The sequence below is a fragment of the Natrix helvetica genome, assembly GCF_964273705.1.
Source record: "Natrix helvetica genome assembly, chromosome: 6".
NCBI classification, from domain to species: Eukaryota; Metazoa; Chordata; class Lepidosauria; order Squamata; family Natricidae; genus Natrix; species Natrix helvetica.
This window is the reverse complement of record NC_138553.1, coordinates 24108716-24130036: the sequence shown is the minus strand read 5'-3', so window position 1 is coordinate 24130036 and position 21321 is coordinate 24108716.

Here is a 21321-nt window from a genome sequence, read left to right as displayed (position 1 = left end):
TGCTATCCCAGTAGAAGGGAATAAATCCAGCATTGCTGAGAGGAATGTGTTTTCAGAGTAAAATATTTCAATTTTACCGAACATTTTAGACTCCTAGGTACTCATGGGAAGCCAAAGCATCTTGCAAGTATTTATTGCTATTACCTTCATATAATTCATATTCTTCCCAATACAGTTATTAATTTCTCCAAAGTGGGGATGAGGATGGCTAGTATCATTTATTTGAATAAAATGATGCAAAGCAGAGAGGCTACTGCCAAGGCTGAACTATAAGCAGCTGTCAGATATGAGCTATAAAGCAAAGCTGAAGAACAAAGCCAGGAAGTTGGAAGTCAAAAGCCAGGAAAACAGATACTAGGGATGTGCAATGCTTTAGATTTGAAGGCCAAGATGTCCTTCAGATCATGTCAAGTTGCATATTCCTTAAACCAAGTATACCTTTTCCTGGAACTGTGGGCCATTGTCACATTAAACATTACAATATGCTGGTAATTTTTGGTAGAACTCTACAGGCCACACCCAAGATTATACATTGCTGTTAGGCTCGGCTACCAATTATCCATGCTGTTCTCCTACGCAGAATACCTTCTTGTCTTAATAAGAAAAGAATAAAAAGCAACGGTATAAATTTAGGAAGCACAGAAAATGTTCTGTGTTGCCTGTTACAACTTTGCCATCACTTGCAGATATGAACTTAGATATTTATTGCAGCCATAAATCTTTAATCAAAGTAGAAAAAAAGCACATTGCAGACTGCATTGAAAACAAATGTTTTGCAAAAGAGTTTGAAGAAATAAATCTCAGATTCAGGAAAATTTAAGGATAGTCCTTTTCCAGTCCAAGCTGCATCTTTTTTATATAATCCAAGCTAGCAGCTTAGTAGCTAGGATTGGCAATGTTTGGTGGTATTGCAGTATTACTTAATAATACATAGTAATATTGTATTAAGATTTAACAGGGAATAACTTAACTAGCTAAGATTCTGTGCATTCGGAGAACCTCCAAATCCCATTCGTGGCCGGCTCTGTCCCTCCCATGTGGCCCGTTTTGAATGCAAGTCAGTGCAGGACACGCATGGAGGCTCGAAAAGGACAAAAAACGGCCTACTGGAAGTTCAGAAAGGCTGGAACAGGCTCATTTCCAGCCTCCAAAGGACCTCCAGAGCCTGGGGAACCCATTTTTGTTCTCCCAGAGGTTCAAAGAACATCCCCCCACCCTCATGGTGCAGGAGGGCAACTAAGCCATGCCCACAATGGCCACACCCACTCAGCAACTGGGCAGAGAACCCCTTGCTATAATTTTTTAAGCCCACCCCTGACTCAGAGGCACGAAAAAACAAAACAAAATAGCTTATCTAATTTGCTGAATGCTAGAATAGACTTTCTTTCTTTGAAGTAGAGGGTTTAATTCCCCCCCCCCCCCACTCTTCTTTGTTGTAATTTGCAGGCTTTTCATAGGTTTAAGATCCAGGCTCTGGATCAGCCTGACCTTGCCTCCTCCAGGGACTTTTCTGTCACTACATTCCCTTCAGTTAATTTCTCTGCTTCTCCTGGAAATGCAATCTAGTTAGGTTTTGCACCTTCTGAATCTGAAGACACTCAGATGTAATCAAGATCTTCTGTTAAATACCCAATTGTGCCACCTGGGTTTTAGGGAAAGTTTGTACTGATATTAGCTTTCAAAAGTTGGAAAATATTTACCATGGCGAAAGTGTGACTCCTGTACATTTGGCAATTTTAACTGATTATGAACCTTTCTATTTCCTAAGGAGAAAAAGGAACTCCATAGATCAGGGGTGTCAAACTCGCAGCCCACAGACCAGATACATCACATGCTGGCCATGCTCACCCCCGGTTTAGCGAAGGGGGGAAAAGTTGCAATACATCATGTGACAACAACCTATCGTCACAATTTTTACACTCCTGCCATATTATGAAGACAGAGGATTATTTAATATTTTTCATCATATGTTCCTATCAAATTGCTGTTTCTGCTTATGATAAGTTTATCCTGATGGCTTTTTATGTTTTTTATTATTCAGATGTTGAAGTTGGGAGAAAAAAAACTATCAATAACCCTGTGCAACATCCAGCATAGGACTACATCTGCACACAGTGAGAAATTAAAATAGCACTGAATATTTTATCCTTCAGAAAAAAAGAATTAAGGGGATGGGATGGTAGAGAAGCATAGTACTCTTCAAATATCTGAAAAGCTGTTACTTACATGATCAAACCTTACTCTCTGTTACTCTGCAGTGCTGAGCAAAGGATAAAGGATTTAAAGTAAAGGAAGGCAAATTCAGTAGAAGGGAATATCAAGTAAGAGCACTTTGACAATGGAATCAATTACTCAGAAAGGAGGTGGGCCAGGGTGGGATTCAGCCGGTTCGGACTGGTTCGGGTGAACCAGTAGTTACGGCCAGAAGTTACGGCGCACCCACTCTGCCCCGTGTTATCCCATCTTATAAAATCGCTGTGTTTTTGACACAGCACGCATGTGCACATTTTCGATTCTGAGTGAACCGGTTGTTAAATTATGTGAAGCTGTCTCTCATAAAACCTATGAAGGAAATTAATGTTTATTATAAAACAAGTGAATGCTATAAATAGAATCAAAATCCTTACCCTTACCAAAGTTTACAGCTTTAAAAGCTACTTATGAATGTTAAGCTATCACCTAGAGTCAGAAGCAGAGTGAGGTATATTTGCCAGTAATACCTGCAGGGAAACTCTATTGTAGCCATGTTCCATTTTTAAGCTTCCCAGAAAGCATCTGGTTGGTCATGGGAAGAAGCACAGTGTCAGCTATGACAGGGTTTTGTTTTTTGTTTTTTGCTTCCATCCTGCATAGCCTTTGCTATGTTAATACCTGGAGTACTGGTAAAGATTGGGCAAGCCCATGTTCTAGTGTACCCTTAGTCATAGAAATCAATTGGTTAACTTTAGGCTGTTAACATACTGTATATTTCTGAAAGAAACATAATAGGGCTGTTGTATGTAGAACTGTGGACTTAGTTGTCATAATTTGGAAAGCAACCATCCCAGATGGAAGGAGGGCTCAAGCAAGGAATCAGCCTGGCCTCCGTACATAATACAAGTGGGCTAGGTCTCCTCCACTGCCCAAATGCCAAGTCTGGGAAGATTCCTGTACTACAGGAAGATAACAATAAAGTAGCCAGTTTTAATTCTACATTTGTGGATCTTGTTGTTCATGCCTGACACACATAATTCTTGCTGGATCAGAACTTACTTATAAAGGTCCCTTGTGAAACCAGTCCAAAGGGTTTGAGACTCTCTTGTCAGAGTTTGTTGTATAAACTCAAATCCAGAAGCATACACAAATAACTGATGCAGCAGGATTCATTAATTTCTTTATATACATAAGAATAGATGAATAAATGTACAATACCAACAGGTGGTTCTTCCAAGTAAACACAAGGCAGGAGAGTTACAGGCAAACTCAAGCAGTTAGTTTCATTTTAGCAGACAAGCCCGGACAGTTTACTTCACAGAGCAGCAGACTGCTTAAGTTTCTGTTTCTGTTTCAATTATCTGCACAGACTCAGATCTGTTTCAGCTCCCATTGGCTGACTTAGTTGCTATGCCTATTCATTGGCTGACCTTGTTCCCATGTCTCTCCCAATCATGAATATTTTAACCTCTCTCTTTCAGGAAAACATTCACAACATGAGCAACAACTGATTCCATTCTGTCAATTTACCTATGAAAATAAAGATTAGTTTCCTCCATCAGTAGCTTTTCTTATATACAAAGATCAGATATTAACTGCAAACATCCAGAGGATCACTACATGGTAACAAAGGAGCCTCTGTATCTCTTTGCTTAGTGATCATCTGCACTTGCAACCCAGGTTTAGTAGCACTGACACTCTTTTAAATTCCTGATATGCAACATGTCAAGCCTAATATGAGACCCACAGTGCCTAACTTTTGTTTGCCAATTGTCCGAGTTCTTTTCTAAAGCTGCAAGAATAGAAGATATGGTTAATTAACTCCCAGGACTGCAAAAATTGAAAAGATGACAATTTGCCCGACGCTTTAGGATCTGTGGTTAAGCCCATGAATAGCCAGTTATCAATATGACGAGGTACTTCATCCAAGCACTTCCCCAGCTGACTTGAAAACAAGGAAGGAGATGGAATCTCTATCTGTTTCATAAATCTCCCAAGTTAAATGGAAGTAAAAGCTTCTATAGAAGAGCCAAAGCGTTCTTAACTTGGAGAAAAGAACAGTATGATGGATGTGGACATAGATAATATTTGCTCTCCTGTCCCATGAGGGCAGGAGTAAACGGTGGGGAAGGATACCTTCTGTATATATTGCTGAAATGTGCATACGGTAGATCCATAGACATTAAACAGGAAGTTAATCACCGTTCTCTTTCAAGTTTATATCCACAACTCTGCCAGGCTAATAATTTAAAAGTCCTGTCATCCACTGCAATGTCCCCTGATTTTCAGAATGGGGTTCTTTCATATTTTAAAGAGATGTTAAAAGACCAGAGGAAGCGTCCCGCATTTGAAATAATGCCATTTTCATTACAATCAACACAAGTCAAGTTGATTTACTTGAGCCGAGAGAATTTGGCAGTTGAAACAAAACCAGGCTAATAATAAGCCATTTTTATTTTCTTTGACCGAGCCTCCAATGGCCCAGTTTTGTTTTTCCTATTTCCATCATGTTGTCAAATGGAATAATCATCAGAATGTTTTTGAATTTAAGCCTCTCTCCCAAAGGCAAAATAAAAATACCCACCACGTTATTTCACTGCTCCTTCCCTGCAATAAGAAACTTACGCTTCGCCATTTATCTGGAAGAGAGAGTTGGCAGCTGAAAAAGATAACATTCTGAACATATTTCCTCACATTGTTTTACCTGCTCTAACTGTTCACAGATGGTGTCTCTAAATCTTGCTTTATATGTTATTAGAAAAAGATACACATAGCTTCAAGACCACACCTCACTTCAGAAGCATTCCAGCTACAAATTAATCCAACCCTCTGCCAAAGATGGCTTAGGAATTTCCTTCCTAATTTCCCCTTTTAGCGTCTACAGAATTGCTAGGAATAGCCTCTCACCGGCATGCTCCCTCTAGAGTCAGAAACTGAATTCCTTCCCTTTTACACAATCTTTTAGGACCATGTCTTACATTTAGATTTTGACTTTATGCTGGGGCCATAGTAGTGGTGGGATTCAAAAAATTTACTACCGATTCTGTGAGCGTGGCTTGGTGGGCTTGGTGGGCGTAGCGTGGCTTGGTGGGAGTGGCAGGGGAAGGATTCTGTAAAATCTCCATTCCTCCCCACTACAGGGGAAGGATACTGTAAAAGCTCCATTCCCTCCCCACTCCAGGGAAAGGTTACTGCAAAATCCCCATTTCCTCCCAATCAGCTGGGACTCGGGAGGCAGACAATAGATGGGGGCAGGGTCCCTCAGAGGTAGTATTTACCAGTTCTCCGAACTACTCAAAATTTCTGCTACCGGTTCTCCAGAAATGGTCAGAACCTGCTGGATACCACCTCTGGTCCACAGACCATAAAGTGAGAGGGATCAGGATTTTTTTCTCAATTCCTTTCTTGTGATTGGCCAGTTTGTGGGTCAGTCTGAGTAATAAAGACAGAGCTTGAAAATATCTTGGCCATGATATCACCATTTCCTTCTCTCTCACATCCAGACCTCCCATAGTCTTAGAACAATTAGAACACGTCCTTGTAAGTGTGGCCTTCAAAAAGAAAGATCTTATTTCCAAAAAAAAAAAAAAATCTACTCCAGATTTTACTTGTTATAAGGCAGTTTTCCTTTCTGAACCTTTTTACTCCCCAAAATAAAAAACTTTCACACCTTAGCCAATTAGCTCTTCAGTTTTCTGAAGATCTTTCAAAGCTTTCATTCTTCAGGCTTTAAGTCAAGCATGGCTGTTATTTCTCAGGAATTGGTTTATTGCCTCTATATGATGAACAATTGTAGTTACAAATAATTAAGTATGTTGCTTACATGCCAACAGCAGAGGTTGTTTCTTTGCATTCTCATGCACATAAATGCACTGGTGCTTGGCACATTACAAGGATTCTCTCCATATTAATAGCTGCAGTCAATCTTTAAAATATCTTTTTCATAGCTGAATCTATATAATACGCTTTTGAACACATACTCCTTTTATGTGAACATTTCTGAAGGCTCTTTGCCTGACACTGATGAATCTGAAATGTTTCCCCACCTTGCCTCATCATTATCTGTCTTCTTAATGTCTCCTTTTTGAGATGTATTGCAGTGGGCAACTGTCAGTAAAAGGTAAACCTAAGAAATGGTGCATGAAATATTTCCTATGGTGGTAAGCAGATGCCTCTGAAAATCCAGAAGGTTATCATGCCAACAGCTTCTTCTCTATTGTTGATTGGCCGAGGAATGACTTTATGGGGCTAGCTAGAAAGATAAATTTACATGTGATTTGTAGCAGTGGACTGTTGGTGTGTGTTGCATGTCAATATATGAAAGGGGGATGGGGAAGTCCAGCAAGAAAAAGAAAGGCTAATGTCAAGCACTACAGTCCCTGTTTTGGTGTCACATTTGTAGTTTGGATGTTACTTTATATTGCTACTCTTAACATATGTATACTTTTTCTTCTGTTAATGAATTGGATGGATATATGTAATAAAATTACACTGCCTTGTCTTCCTGCCTCTGCCAAGGAAAGTCTTAGTGTCAGTCCAATCTGCAACTTTTAAGTGAGTTGTTAGAGCAGAATTACAGAGCAAAATAAACAGCCAGAATCAAAATCCTTGTAAACTGAATACGATAAGTGAATTAAATTTACCTACTAAAACATTTTCTTAGCAATGTTTTTGATCAGCCACATAAAGCAATGGAAGAGAGCCTTCCTTGGAAGAAAGTTTCACAATGTGGCAACAAGCATCTGAAGGCTAATTGGTCATAGATTCATCCATCATATTAAATGGAAGTTTTGTTGGTTAAGTACATTAACCCGTAATCCTTGCTTTACACACCAAATGGCAGTGTTGTCACTTCATGCTAAACCAAAGCCAAACAAGCCAGATCAAAGTAACACAACGTGGGAACCAAGTTTAAAGATTATTTCAGTAGACAGGCAAAAGCACCTTTTTTTTTCTTTTCTTTTTTTCAAATACCTGGTTCAAAACGAGGGAAAACTAGAGAAGAGGCACATTGTCTAATTGTTGCTGAACTAAACTCTCAGCATCTCTCTTGATGGATCAAACTGACTGAGGAGATGTAGATCAGTAACCCGTAAAAGGCCACTTTTGCCTAAAAAAACGTTTTTTTAAAAAAATGTCTTCACTATGATTTGCAAACAAATTTGAAGCTTATGTAGCTTTCATTAAGAAATGGTAGATATTTGTCAAAGTTATACAGCCTTCCTCCTTGCAAGTTTCACATCTTTGAGGAACTTTTCTATCCAACTTGAATATGCATAAAGAAGTCATCAACTAATTCCTGGACACTGATGATGATGTGTTGAGACAAATAGACAGGCATATAGTACAGAGGTGGTATACAGCAGGTTTTGACCAGTTCTGGAGAACTGGTAGTGGAAATATTGAGTAGTTCGGAGAACTGGTAAATACCACTTCTGACTGGTGCCGTCCCCATCTATTTTCTGCCTCCCGAGTCCCAGCTGATCAGGAGGAAATGGGGATTTTGCAGTAACCTTCCTCCAGGAGTGGGGAGGGAATGGAGATTTTACAGAATCCTTCCCCTGTCACGCCCACCAAGCCACACCACGCCCACCAAGCCACACCCACAGAACAGGTAGTAAAAAAAATTGAATCCCACCACTGATACAGTAGGTATAAGACACAATACACTTACACACTGTCTGTCGGTCTGAATACATAATCAGAAGTCACATTATGTGTACGCATATATACTGTATGTTATATCTATTATTATTATTTAATACTGTTGTTATACAGTATGCCATGATGCATTTATTATATTATGTAAGGAAAAATTATCCTGTAGTGCATCTTTTTTTTTCTATTTCTTGGAGGCAGACCTATAAAATGCTGCTTACATTTTTGTTGTAATTCTGGCCCTACTTCAATAATGAAATATTTGCAAATTTTTGTTCATACTTCTCAGCCATAAATAGAATTCTATAAAGTTTTCATTTGAAAATATAGGGAGTGTAGTCTTCTTAACTAGAATTATTTCTTGGATGAAGTCTAGAACTCTTATGGCTGTTATTTCTAACAAACTCTTATTTCTATTTCATGTTATATGCTTTTCTTTCTATGAATTCTTTTATGTTAGCCATAACATAATTGCTCCTAAATAATTCCCAGTGGGCAATGATGTTGAAAAGGAGGGCATCTAGTGTGCATCAAAATAAATTAAATGGACTAGATTTCTCCAAGCTTTTTATAGTTAACTGAAAGATGCTCAATTTTCTTCAAAATTTTTCAAGGAAGTTGACAGTTAATCACAGCAAGGTAGTTATCAGAAGAGGTCACTTCTTATTTAACCAACTAGTCATATATAATGGCATTAGGGGTCACAGTATTCTGATTAACTGGCTGGCACAGTATATTTACATATAACTATTTGGAGCCAGATGATTTATATTTGCATATATGTAAAGAACTTAAACTGCCAAACTTAATTGGCTTTAGAATTTTGCACACTTCTGGGACTGAATTACAGGCCGTTCATGTCAGAGCAGAAAGGGCTAAGCTGTTCTCGGTGGGCCATCAAATTAGCCCTATTAATTAGTATCTGGAAATACAAATCTCTAGGTGTAACCAGGCAATTGGCAATTTATTCATGGCATAGTGGACTGGCTCTAATTGCTGAAACTGTCATTCAGAACACAGCATAGCTATTAACTTATGGAAATAAACAAGGCAAAAGTGGGGTGAGGGAAAACCAGATTAAAGTGGCAAAACTAGAAGAAATATCTTGCCTAATGCTGGATGAATATCTGGGGACCAATTGGTTTCATAAATTATGAATTGGTTCTTTCACTTGAAATTTGATACGGGTCTGTACTGAAGGAATGTGAGTTAATTTTGTAATTCTTAATGCAGTTATTTGCAACCTGGGACCTATCACCCCATAGATGGCCTCTGTGGGCCCTTAAAATTAGGCAGATTTGTTAGCCACTAAGCCACAGGCTATCCTCCTTTATCAGCTGAGCCAGGGAAATAGGTATGTATTTGTGTTACAACCCCTGGTATGCCCAAATATGGGAGGGAGCTCACTACTCCCTCTTTCTGTCATTTGGCTCATCACAGAAAACCATCCAGGCAGAAACCCATATTTTTATTTTTAATGTTGCCTTTTTATATTTGTGTTGTATTTGTGCTGATAAATAAATAAAGGGAGACTAGTATAGATCCATTTCAAGCTATTTAGCTCTCATCAGCTAGCCATACCCTTACTGGGATTTGAACCTGGGCTGTATTACATATTAGGCAGGAGTCTTAGCCACTAAGCCACAGGCTCTCCTCCTTTATCAGCTGAGCCAGGGAACTAGGTATGTATTTGTGTTACAACACAAATATAAAAAGGCAACATTAAAAATAAAAATATGGTTTTCTGCCTGGATGGTTTTCTGTAATGAGCCAAAGGACAGAAAGAGGGAGTAGTGAGCTTCCTCCCATATTTGGGCATACCAGGGGTTGTAACACAAATACATACCTATTTCCCTGGATCAGCTGATAAAGGAGGAGAGCCTGTGGTTTAGTGGCTAAGACTCCTGCCTAATATGTAATACAGCCCAGGTTCAAATCCCAGTAAGGGTATGGCTAGCTGATGAGAGCTAAATAGCTTGAAATGGATCTATACTAGTCTCCCTTTATTTATTTATCAGCACAAATACAACACAAATATAAAAAGGCAACATTAAAAATAACAATATGGGTTTCTGCCTGGATGGTTTTCTGTGATGAGCCGAAAGGACAGAAAGAGGGAGGAGTGAGCTCCCTCCCATATTTGGTCATACCAGGGGTTGTAACACAAACACACACACACACACACACATATATATATATGTTTTCGTAGATTTTCACGGGTGTAGGTATGCTGGTTTTGTTGTATTTTAAGCCCATATATATGTGTGTGTGTGTGTGTGTGTGTGTGTGTATTTGTGTTACAACCCCTGGTATGCCCTGGTTCAATTCCCAGTAAGGGTATGGCTAGCTGATGAGAGCTAAATAGCTTGAAATAGATCTATACTAGTCTCCCTTTATCAGCACAAATACAACACACACACATACACACACACACACACCAGTAGACACAATCTCATAAGATTAGCAAAATCGCATGAGATGTCAGTAATTTTTATCAAAATTTTAGCAGTTTTTAACAAGAAAGCTGAAATCTGATATATATTTCCTGTCAGATTTCAGCATTCTTCTTCTTCATGCAATTTTGCTAATCTTGCGAGATTGTGACAATTTTATTTTTGGTTATCCAGCATATAAAAACATTATTATTGATCCCTGCATTAAGGACATATCAGCCTCTAGAATAGTGGTTCTCAACCTTTCCAATGCTGTGACCCTTTAATACAGTTCCTCATGTTGTGGTGACCCCCAACCACAAAATTATTTTCGTTGCTACTTCATAACTGTAATTTTGCTACTGTTACGAATTGTAATGTAAATATATGATATGCAGAATGTATTTTCACTATTACAAATTGAGCATAATTAAAGCATAGGGATTAATCTGCCAATCTTGGTTTGGGAGAAGATCAGCCAGGATGGGATTTTCCATGATAAAACGATCTCCCTGACTGCCTCCAGCAGCAGTTCGTGGTTTACATGTGTTAGATACTTATTCTATAAATACAGTGGTTTCCACCAAGGTCCTCTGTTCCGGCGGGAACAGAGGTTTGATCCTATTGGTAGAACAGTCTGACAGCTCCCTATAAAAGGGCTGCTGTCAGACTCAACCTTCGCTGGATTGTTCTCACTTGTTGTACTTAATAAAGAACTGTTGTTACCATTAAGCCTGTGTGTGCCTATCCATTACCCAATCTAACACTGGCAACGAGGATGGTATTGGAAGGCAACTAGGCAAACCAAAAGAGCATAGCAATCCAGCAAGTGCATCCAGCCCAGAGCTCAGCATGGCTTCGAGCAGCCATTTTTGAGTAGCAAACTCAAAACGCCCTCTGAACACAAAATGGCCATGCACGCCCCACCAATTCCGTATGACCCAGTCACCGAGCACTAGAGTTTCACTTTATTAAGTTTACTTTTTTTACATTCCGTTCCCCCCACCCACCCAGTTTTTTTTCTTTCTTTCTTTCTTTCTTTCTTTCTTTCTTTCTTTCTTTCTTTCTTTCTTTCTTTCTTCTTTCTTTCTTTCTTTCTTTCTTTCCATTCCTCTCTCCCTTTTCTTCTTTCTTTCTTTCCATCCCTCCCTCCTTCCCTTTTCTTTCTTTCTTTCCTTCCATTCCTCCCTCCCTTTTCTTCTTTCTTTCTTTCTTTCTTTCTTTCTTTCTTTCTTTCTTTCTTTCTTTCTTTCAACACAGATTAAGAAGTTTCCCTTTGAATGGGATTTTAAATGGAAGCTTAAACTTCATCGAACTGTGCTTCTGTTCCAGAAGAAATGGGTGGGCGGCCCCTGTCCTCCCCTCCGGCCTCTCCTGCCAGGCCTTCCCGGGGCCCAAAAAGCCTCTGAGCTCAGTTTAGATTGCAGGACAGGACCGGCGGCGGGGGCAGCAAAGGCAGTGTCCAGGCCCAAGGCAGCTTGAATCCCGGCATGCGCCTGCCTGGGCGAGAGCCCGTCCTGCCGGCTGAAGTGGGTGGCCAACTGCCCTGCCAGTCTCCTGCTCTCCGGGCACCTTCGAGCCCCTGTACAGGCAGCTGGGCTGAAGCGGCATCACCAACCATGCTTGCTTCAGATGCCTGTCGGAGCTGAGGCTGATCCACCTCCCAGAAGAACCCATCTCTCTCCCCCTTCAGTGCCTCAGCCTTTCTCTGGCGTGGACACTGGGCGGGGCAGTGTCTAGGTTGCGCCTGGAGCTTGGAGGAGGCTGCTTCACCACCTGGCACTTTTCATGCATCTGCTGCTTCAGGACGCGCTCCTGAGCATGGGCAATGCCAGTGAAGGTGGATGGTCTTAGGCGACCCCTGTGAAAGGGTCGTTCGACCCCCAAAGGGGTCGCGACCCACAGGTTGAGAACCACTGCTCTAGAACCTTTCCAATATATTCTGCTGCAGGAGGCCTTCTTCAATCTGATGACATCCACAGGGTTTATGGTACCAAGATTCATCTGCACAGCACTAAATTTGGACAGGCTGATCTGAAACCTTTCTGTAGACCCTTTTTAAAAAGAAAATTCAGCCTCTACAAGAGGTTGGGTTCATCCCTATTGGCTAATTCGTTACCACCACTTTCAAGGACCTTGTCTTATATATGCAGGGTTCGGAATACATAATTTCCCCTGAAGACATGCAGAAGATTTATTATTGGGGTCAAAATATAATGAATTATCCATATGAGATTCAAAACTGTGGTTTTCTCTGTTGAATCATAGATCTAATTAAGACTAGCCATGGGTTTGGCTATGCCACTAATAATTATTTTCCTATGGGGAGGTTTTGCTTTGCTTTTAACTGAAGAAGAGAGCATTTATTTCTGTGGGTTCCTCATCTGCAGTTATGGAAAGGAGGACATAGTCATATAAAACCTTTGCATTTTAGAGAAAACAGTTATGTGTTAGGTTGAAACAGGTGGTCTAAAAAGAATTAGCTGATTTGACTTGATCCCAGAAAACTAAGTTAGTAATTGATGGGAGACCACAGGAAATTCCCAAGTCTGTAGACTAGACAGGGAATTTAAACAATCTGAGAAGAAGACAGTGACAAACTATTTTGCTACTTTCCCACAACTACATGGTTGTGTCAGGAAATCATCAGGATTTAAGTGGAGGTCTAGGTGCCTTTTACTGTTACAAGGCCAAATTAAAATCTGTTTTCTTGCTTGGGACATGTATGGGGTAGAGTATGTGTGTGTGTGTCAGTTCATACTGTGAAGTGCCGGGGAGCAAACTATAGGCATCATAACCATTTTCATTTTTTGTTTGGTAAACTTTCTTAATACATTGTAAGAATGCTGTAGACATGGTATAGTAACTTTAAGGAAGTACTGGTATTTCACAAATGCTGATAGGCTGATTGAAAGCTACGTGAGTAGGGGTTGGATGGCATGACAATACAGTGAATGGTTGTTGTCTCTCAAGGCAGGATATGGCATACTGTAATGCAGGGGTGTCCAAACTTGGGAACTTTAAGACTTGTGGATTTCAACTCCCAGAATTCCCCAGCTGGCTGGGGAATTCTGGAAGTTGAAGTCCACAAGTCTTAAAGTTCCCAAGTTTGGACACCCCTGCTGTAATGTCTTAAACTAAATCAAAGCGGGTTTCAGTTGATTGTGAGGATGTTATTTTTTCAGAGCCCTATATTGACGGAGAGAACTTCTGTGTTCAAGAAAAAACAAATGCATTCAGACAACAGCTGAATGGGGTGAAATCAGGGAGAGAGGAATTGCTACACGAGTGCGACCATTTCCTGCCTACTTAAAAACTGTCCATATGTGGGACCTAGAACCCATTAAGAAAGTAGCAGCTGATGGCTTGTATCTTGTTCCACTCCCTCTGAGACTCCATCTGAGAGAGTCATCTTCCACCCAAAAAGGATGGGAGTGCTGGTTAATCCCTATGTCGTCAATTTAATCCTGGAGAAAATCTATCTGTCGATAACAAAATTAATCAGTCCAATCAATCCATCTTTTCTCCTAGCCAAGTTCATGTCCAGCAACAGTATAAGACTTGTCTAGAGGTGGTCTCTATCTAATTTTTCTTTCTTTAGGTAGGACTAGCTGAAAACCTGGCGCTGCCTGGGTATTTATTTATCCCAAGCCTCCTTCCATTAACGTCACGACAATTTCTACTGTTGGATTTTCCCCCTTACCAGAGGGAGCCCCCTTGTGTAGTACTGTGAAGCCATTACCATGGCAACTCCATAGTGCTGTACAGTAGAAGCCATCTTAAGGCAGTACGGTAGAAATATATATATATATATATATATATATATATATATATATATATATATATATATATATATATATATATATATACACACACACACACACATACATACATACACACACATACATACATACATACATACATACACATATACATATACATACAAACATACATACACATATACATATACATACATACATACATACATACACATACACATACACATACACATACACATACACATACACACATACACACATACACACATACACACATACACACATACATACATACATACATACATACATTCATACATGCTGGTTTTGTTGTATTCGGGTCTTTTCTTACACGGGAAAAGACCCGAATACAATAAAACCAGCATACCTACACCCGTGAAAATCTACGAAAACAAATATATATACATATATATACATATCAGCAATCTTATTAAGCCTAGAATGGGGATGAAGTTTTTACCAGTTTGCACGGAATAAGAGATGGAGGCATTGCTCTATGTGCCTTAGTGATTGTGTGTTCCATTCATGAGGCTCCACCATCCATCTTTGCTCCCCTTGAATTGTATTTAGAAGAAATACAGAAATGTACAACATACAGAAACTAGCAATCCAGACATAATTTCACAGCAGAAATCACAAACCGGACTAATAATGTGATTAATTTTCTCAGCTTTGGTTCATTTTAAGTGCACTTCTGTGACCTTGACTCTCTTCCATTCAACATATTTCAGATTTTTAAAAACTCCATTGCAAAGAAATAAAACTGTGTGCACACGTTATGATTTAAAGACAGTGGAAGTATTCATTTTAGTTTTTTTTAAAAAATAACATCCATAAAGCTAAAGAACAGCCAAGGCATTGTTTAAAAGCCAAGATTTTATTGCAAGCTGTTATTGAAATTCAGGGTGGTCTTCCTTCTCCGGCAAATATGGGACTTTTTAGCTGAAAACTTTACTAAATACTTCTTGGAATTTAAACACCAGACTATGCATAGTTTTATGATAAATTCTGGACTGTGATGACCTTCAGGATGCTTTGTCAACTTGATAGTAACTTCAATCATCCCAAACAGCAGGGCCTTTATATACTATAGGCTTCTAAAAGTCTGGGTCATGCTGCATAACCATGATTAGAGTAGAAGCCAAAATTGTTTGAATCTATAGCTCTCACTGCCAATGCTAGTGCTTCTGCCAATTCTTTAATTGTAGCTCACTCTACCTGGAGACCATGAGACTTTGGAAGGCTGGGCTAGAAAATTGGAATAGAACTAAGGAGAAATTGGTCCAAACTCTCCCCTTGGGCACAAAACTCACACTGTTACCTTGGGTAACTAGGTTCACATATTGTGCTAAACCATAATGCAGTACAGTAGGCTTGATTTAGTGCAATAAGAGATCCCATGCTTTGCGTTTTGGCTTCATCAACAACTGTAATCAAAGACCCCACGTTTTAGCATAATATATGACTGTCCAAGCAAACATTGTTATGATAAAATGTATGAAACTTCCTTAAAGGAAGGAGGAATGAAATGCATTAAGTAACATAGATTTCTTATAATGAGACTTTTCAACCTGGGCCTCTGATTTTATGTTACCCAGGAAAGACAAAGGAACTTATAACCATTTTGCCAATGTAAAGTTGAGCATAGAATAGAATAACAGAGTTGTAAGGGACCCTGTAGGTCATCTAGTCCAACCCACTGCTCAAACAGGAGACCCTACACCATTTCTGACAGGTGGCAGTCCAGTCTCTTCTTGAAAACTTCCAGTGATGAAGCTCCATCTCCCTTCCACCAATCAGGGCTGGGCTCAGTCAAATTTACAATATTTCTAATTACAAATGTAGCTCATTTTGAATGAAAATTGGGAGGAACATTTGGGATTGAATTATTGCTTTTTATTTGTTTTCTCACTTTTATTTAGCACTTTTGTGGGATAGTTTAATATTAGCACCCGATCCACGTGTTCAGAAGTTCTCAGGCAAGTGTGGGCCCTTTCTTTTCCATGTGTTTCCAGCACTTCGCATTGTCAACCAATGAAAGAAGAGCGAGAACTGAAGAACCCCCCCAAAAAAAAAACCATCTCAAAAAGATAAAGAGAATTGTGAACAAGGAGTGACAATGATGATTCTCTCCAGCTTGTAGTGACTTATAGTTTATCCTCTTCATCTTAGCCACATGAGCACACAGAAAGAATAGTTGACAATAGGAAGATGAGCAATAAGACAACTATCCTCTCATTGTGGCATGATTTTCAGCAGATGCATTGATGCCAGTAAAATTAATTTATTTAGCATATGGCAAATACATGGACTTATAGTAGTCCAGTCCACCCAGCCATCCAAGGACAGGGTGGTCCATGCTGAAAAAAATCAGACTTTGGGTGGATGGAAGCTCTTGATATTGTTTATCATATATTTAGAGAGCCAGGAGTTCTACAAAGATGTCTGACTGCCAATTGTCGTTAACTGCCAATCCTTCAATGTAGTCTGGCTGCCAATTGTTGCTAGTCATTTGATTCACACTTCCATGCTATCCAGGGTGCGAACTAGCATCACACCCCACCAATCAAATAACATTAGCCCCTTAGGGAAGGGGAGATTGAGGCTGAGCAAATGGGATTTGCCAACGGTGAATTGGAAGTTGACCCGATCCAACTGAAGGTGTCTCAGTTAATATGATTAGATACTATCCTTGGTTTGAATTTGAACACATAAACCATAGTTTACAAGCCACTAAGTCAAAACCAAGCAAAACACATAGTGACATGTGGGGGTGGATGGGATATATCTGATCCCTGTGGATGGCAATTTTGAAATCTGTCAAATTGATGGGTTTCTTCTTAATGTAGCTTCCATCCAGTTCCTTTCCATGCTTACTGATCAGTTCTGATCAGCAGGCAGTGCTCTGCACAGTCAGCAGTCTGGAAGTCAATTAAAAACTAAAGTTCTAGTGAATTAGTTGTAGGGAAATTCCAGAGAGGATGATACAGCAATAAAGACTCTTCATCGTAGCTTTTAGTCCCTGGGTCCTGAATAACTATTTTAAATTCTAGGAGGAGGAGGTGGTAAAATAAACTGTTCAGATTCCAGTAGGCATATTTATAGTCTCTTTCCAACATTGTTTGTGCTGGGAAGCAACTTTCATTTCCAGATGTGGACTTTCAGAGTAACGCAACCTTTGCACTCCCAAACATATTTAAAAAGACTACTGCAATGACTTGTTTGTGTTTATTCCATGCTTTACCTGCATTACATAATAATTTAAAAAGATAGCATGTTTTAAGATATTGGGGTGTGAGGGAGAGGCAGGCATAAGGAGGAAAAGTCTATCAAAATAGACATGCTCTATAGTGCTGCAAAATGGGTTTCTTCCAATATCATCTCTGTCTGATTATAACCAGCTGTAAGCTACAGCTGTTACTGGAGCTCTCCTGCCCTCTGCTGGAAAAATTCAAAAACATGGTTTTAAAAAACAAATAATAGGAATCCTGTTGAAACAAAACATCCTCCCTCTCTCTCTCTCTCCCTCTCTCTCTCTGTTAGATCGGGTAATGGAAAGGCACACTCAGGCTTAGGCAACAACAGCTCTTTATTGTAACAGAACAACTATGTACAATCCAGCGAAGGTTCAGTCTGACAGCAGCTCTTTTATAGGGAGCTGTCAGACCCTTCAACCAATGAGATTGAATCTCTGTTCCCACCGGAACAGAGGACCTTGGTGGAAACCATTATGACAGTTGCTAATATCTAACACCCCTCCCCTCTTAGATGGAATAACCGACTTGTGATGTAGTCACGCAGGTAGGCTGGCCTTTTGGTAGCTCTGCCAGACCTGCACAGTTCAGTTGGAGGGTGTTCTTTGGACAGGTTGGACGGACCTGTTGGCTCTGCAGCTTCGCCTGATGGAAGCTCCTGGAACCTTTCACAGGCCGCGGCTGGAGCTTCTAGAGCCGGTTCACTCGGAATTCGCTACGGGCCGGCAACACAAGTAGATGAGTATCCCGGTGTCTTCGGGTTTGAATTGGCTGTGGAAGGAGTGACTTCATGCTCCTTTTGGGTAGGGCTTCGGCTAACTCATGCAGGAGTTACCTCTGGCTAAGAGTGGAGTTGGAGAGGCAGCCACGGAGTTGCTCAATATGCCTTCTCCAATTCCAATCGTCTTCGAGCTCTATGAGATAAGAGCGAGGCCTGGTGATACCTATCACTGTGACAGAAATTCACAGAGTTCCCCTGGTGTAGTTGTGGGCGTAAACTGAATCTCCTACGCTAAAATTCCGAATTTTGCTTGTTGAGTCTGGGGGCGATGAGGCAGAATAGTTTGGGTGTAGCAGGTCTAAGTGGGACCTTAGCTGGCGACCCATGAGAAGCTCAGAGGGGCTTCTCCCCTTAGTAGCGCTTGGCATGATGTGTTGTATTAGGAGATAATGATCAACCCGTGTTTGCCAATCTCCTGGGCCCAACCTGGATAGGGCCTCTTTTGAAGATCTCACCATTCTCTCTGCCTGACCATTGGAGGCTGGATGGAATGGCACGACCAGGGCATGTCTGATTCCCTGTGCAGCTAAGTAGGTCTCGAATTGCATGGCCATGAATTGGAGCCCGTTGTCAGAGACCAGGACATCGGGCAGGCCGTGTGTGGAGAAAAGTCTCCATAGTACCTTGATGCCTGTTTCTGCCGTGGTAGAGGTCATGAGGACTACCTCTAGCCATTTCAAGTAGGTGTCCACAACTACTAAGAATGTCTGGCCATGAACTGGGCCAACAAGCACCCTAGACCATGGTGCTTGAGGTCACTCCCACTCCTTAGCGGGTGCCTCTGGGGGAGCTGGTCTGGACTCCTGGCATGGTGTGCAGGTAGCCACCCATTCTTCGATCTCTTTGTCCATGTTAGGCCACCACACATAACTCCTAGCCAAAGACTTCATCCTGACAATTCCAGGATGCCATATGTGTAAAGCCTCTAATACTGCAACTCGCAGTTTGAGTGGAACAACGCCCCAGTCCCCCCACAGCAAACAGCCATTAATAACAGACAATTCATCTCTTTTACAATAATACGTTTTGAAATCAGACCCAACAGGCCCCTTGGGCCACCCCCTCCACACCCAGTTCAAAACTTGTTTCATTGTGGAGTTTCTTGCAGAGTGGCAGGCAATGTCACTAGACGAGAGAGGACCAGTCTCTAAACAGTCACTGAGGAGGACTGGCATCTTGGGGGTAGGGTCTGTAAGTAGTTCTGGCAGGGGGCAGCAACTCAAAGCGTCGGCATGCCCCAAGGTTGAGCCTGGTTGACGGATGAGGCGATAGGTGTAAGCCGCGAGGAAAATACTCCATCTGGTCATTCGTGCTGACAATGACACAGGAGTAGGCTGGTCCCCAGCCAGCAAGTCCAGTAGCGGTTTGTGGTCCATGATGAGTTCAAAATTATGGCCGTAGAGGTACTCATGGAACCTTTTTACACCAGCCACTGCAGCCAAAGCCTCAAAGTCCAGCTGGCTGTAGTTCCGCTTGGCAACAGACAAGGTCCTTGAGTAATAGGCTATGGGTGCATTGGTTCCATTTGGCATGCGGTGGCTGAGGACGGCTCCGATGCTAAATGGGGAAGTGTCGCAAGTTAAAAGAAGTGGCAGGGTCTGGCTGTACTGAACCAGGAACGTGTCTGCTGGCAGTAGTCTCTTCACCTCGGCAAATGCAGCTGCTTTGGCTCTGCCCCAGGACCACTTTGCGTTCTTTGCCAGGAGACGATGTAAGGGCTCAGCAACGGTGACTTTTTGTTTAAGAAAAACACTGTAGAAATTAAGGAGCCCAAGGAACGCCTGCAGCTCCGTCTGATTGCGAGGTGTAGGGGCGTCCTGGATTGCTTTATGTTTTTTAGTGGTTGGGTGAATCCCAGAGCCATCGATGAGGTACCCTAAGAATTCAACCCTTGGCACATTAATTTGGCATTTTTCTTTTTTGAAATGGAGGCTCTTGTCTTTAATTCTGGTCAAAACAGTTCTTAGAAAAGTTGCACCTCATTTGCAGCCGATACCAAGATGTCGTCAAAATAGGGGATGACTCCTGGAATCCCCTGCAAACGCTGTTCCGGAACAGTCCAAGGGCGATACTAACTCCAAATTGCAGGCGGTTATATTTGAATGCACCCCTGTGCATCACGATGGTTTGTGCCTCTGCCATAGCGCCATCTACAGACAATTGTTGGTATGCCTGTGCCATGTCTAACTTAGCGAATACTTTGCCGGGGCCTAAGGAATGTAATAAATGCTGTACAATGGGTATAGGGCCGTGATGGCAAACCTATGGCACGCGTGCCACAAGTGGCACATGGAGCCATTTGTCAGGCACGCGAGGCGCTGCCCTGTCAGCTGGCCAGCGCGCATATGCACGCTGGCCAGCTGAGTTCACCTTTTTAAAAGCTATTTTTCGCCTTCCCCAGGCTCCAGAGGCTTTATAGGACCTGGGGGGGCGAAAAGAGCCTCCCCCGCCCCCCCCCCCAGAGGCTTCAGGGACAGTCCCTGACTTCCGGGTTGCTCGGAGGGTTGTTTTAAGCATTCCGAAGGCTTCAGGGACCGTCCAAGTCTTTCCTGATGCCTTCGGAGCGCTTAAAACCACCCTCCGAGCAACTCACTTCCGGTTTGCTCGGAGGGTGGTTTTAAGCGCTCCGAAGGCTTCAGGGACCATCCGAGGCTTCCCTGATGCCTTCGGAGCGCTTAAAACCACCCTCCGAGCAACTTTTGGTTTGCTCGGAGGGTGGTTTTAAGCGCTCCGAAGGCTTCAGGGACCGTCCGAGGCTTCCCTGATGCCTTCGGAGTGCTTAAAACGACCCTCCGAGCAACCCGGAAGTCACTTCCAGTTTGCTCGGAGGGTGGTTTTAAGCGCTCCGAAGGCTTCAGGGAAGCCTCCGGACAGGCCCTGAAGCCTCCGGAGGGCCTCCGGGGGGTCGGGGGAGGCTCTTTTTGCCCTCCCCAGGCTCCTATAAAGCCCCTGGAGCCTGGGGAGGGCAAAAAAAATGTAAAAATGGGGGGGGGTCGCGCGTTGTGTACGCATGCGCACTGGGGGGGTCGCGCATTGCATTATGGGTGCAGCACACCCGCACTCGACCCCCCTGCGCTCCCCCCACTTGTGGCACGCGAGCCAAAAAAGGTTCGCCATCACTGGTATAGGGTTGTAATGCATTATTGATTGTGCACTTGTAGTCCACGCAGATGCGGACAGACTCATCAGATTTGACAGATGTCTAT